Below are 2,892 nucleotides of genomic sequence, written 5' to 3' on the forward strand. Positions count from 1 at the left end.
CCCTGTATATAGCTCCACATTGATACGTTGACTCTGTACCAGGTACCCCCTGTATATAGCCTCCACATTGACACGTTGACTCTGTGCCGGTACTCCCTGTATATAGCCTCCACATTGACGTTGACTCTGTACCGGTACTCCTGTATAGCCTCACATTGATACGTTGACTCTGTACCGGTACTCCCTGTATATAGCCTCCACATTGACGTTGACTCTGTACCGGTACTCCCTGTATATAGCCTCCACATTGATACGTTGACTCTGTACCGGTACTCCTGTATATAGCTCCACATTGATTGACTCTGTACCGGTACTCCTGTATATAGCCTCCACATTGATACGTTGACTCTGTACCGGTACTCCTGTATATAGCCTCCACATTGATACGTTGACTCTGTACCGGTACTCCCTGTATATAGCCTCCACATTGATACTGACTCTGTACCGGTACTCCCTGTATATAACCTCCACATTGATACGTTGACTCTGTACCGGTACTCCCTGTATATAGCTCTCCACATTGACTCTGTACCGGTACCCCCTGTATATAGCCTCCACATTGACACGTTGACTCTGTACCGGTACTCCTGTATATAGCCTCCACATTGATACGTTGACTCTGTACCGGTACCCCCTGTATATAGCCTCCACATTGACCACGTTGACTCTGTACCGGTACCCCCTGTATATAGCCTCCACATTGACACGTTGACTCTGTACCGGTACCCCCTGTATATAGCCTCCACATTGACACGTTGACTCTGTACCGGTACTCCCTGTATATAGCCTCCACATTGACACGTTGACTCTGTACCGGTACCCCTGTATATAGCCTCCACATTGATACGTTGACTCTGTGCGGTACTCCTGTATATAGCCTCCACATTGATACGTTGACTCTGTACCGGTACTCCCTGTATATAGCCTCCACATTGATACGTTGACTCTGTACCGGTACTCCCTGTATATAGCCTCCACATTGACATTGACTCTGTACCGGTACTCCTGTATATAGCCTCCACATTGATACGTTGACTCTGTACCGGTACTCCCTGTATATAGCCTCCACATTGACACGTTGACTCTGTACCGGTACCCCTGTATATAGCCTCCACACATTGACTCTGTACCGGTACTCCTGTATATAACCTCCACATTGATACGTTGACTCTGTACCGGTACTCCTGTATATAGCCTCCACATTGATACGTTGACTCTGTACCGGTACTCCTGTATATAGCCTCCACATTGATACGTTGACTCTGTACCGGTACTCCCTGTATATAGCCTCCACATTGATACGTTGACTCTGTACCGGTACCTCCTGTATATAGCCTCCACATTGACACGTTGACTCTGTACGGTACCCCTGTATATAGCCTCCACATTGATACGTTGACTCTGTACCGGTACTCCCTGTATATAGCCTCCACATTGATACGTTGACTCTGTACCGGTACTCCTGTATATAGCCTCCACATTGATATGTTGACTCTGTACCGGTACTTGTATATAGCCTCCACATTGACACGCTGACTCTGTAGCCGGCTCGTATATAGCTCCATATTGATACGTTGACTCTGTACCGGTACTCCCTGTATATAGCCTCCACATTGACACGTTGCCTCTGTGACCTGTACCGGTACTCCCTGTATATAGCCTCCCACATTGACTCTGTACCGTACTCCCTGTATATAACCTCCACATTGACACGTTGACTCTGTACCGGTACTCCCTGTATATAGCCTCCACATTGACGTTGACTCTGTACCGGTACTCCCTGTATATAACCTCCACATTGACACGTTGACTCTGTACCGGTACCCCCTGTATATAGCCTCCACATTGATACGTTGACTCTGTACCGGTACCCCTGTATATAGCCTCCACATTGACTCTGTACCGGTACTCCCTGTATATAAGCCTCCACATTGACACGTTGACTCTGTACCGTACTCCTGTATATAGCCTCCACATTGACTCTGTACCGGTACTCCCTGCATATAGCCTCCACATTGATACGTTGACTCTGTACCGGTATATGCTCCCTGCATATAGCTCCACATTGATACGTTGACTCTGTGCCGGTACTCCCTGTATATAGCCTCCACATTGATACGCTGACTCTGTACCGGTACTCCTGTATATAGCCTCCATTGATACGTTGACTCTGTGCCGGTAGCCCCTGTATATAGCCTCCACATTGATACGTTGACTCTGTACCGGGTACTCCCTGTATATAGCCTCCCACATTGATACGCTGGACTCTGTACCGGTACTCCTGTATATATAGCCTCCACATTGATACGTTGACTCTGTACCCGCAACTCCTGTAATATAGCCTCCACATTGACCACGTTGGCTCTGTACGGTACTCCCTGTATTTAGCCTCCACATTGACACGTTGACTCTGTACGGTACTCCTGTATATAGCTCCCCATTGATACGTTGACTCTGTACGGGTACCCCCCTGTATATAGCCTCCACATTGACTCTGTACCGGTACCCCTGTATATAACCCTCCACATTGATACGTTGACTCTGTACCCGGTACTCCCTGTATATAGCCTCCACATTGACTCTGTACCGGTTACCCCTGTATATAACCTACATTGATACGCTGGACTCTGTACCGTACTCCTGCATATAGCCTCCACATTGACTCTGTACCGGTACTCTCGTATATAACCTCCACATTGATACGCTTACTCTGTACCGGTACTCCTGTATATAGCCTCCACATTGACACGTTGACTCTGTACCGGTACTCCCTGTATATAACCTCCACATTGATACGTTGACTCTGTACCGGTACTCCCTGTATATAGCCTCCACATTGATACGTTGACTCTGTACCGGTACTCCCTGTATATAGCCTCCACATTGAAACAT

Source organism: Oncorhynchus tshawytscha, linkage group LG14 (assembly GCF_018296145.1).
Source record: "Oncorhynchus tshawytscha isolate Ot180627B linkage group LG14, Otsh_v2.0, whole genome shotgun sequence".
In the NCBI taxonomy this organism is placed as follows: domain Eukaryota; kingdom Metazoa; phylum Chordata; class Actinopteri; order Salmoniformes; family Salmonidae; genus Oncorhynchus; species Oncorhynchus tshawytscha.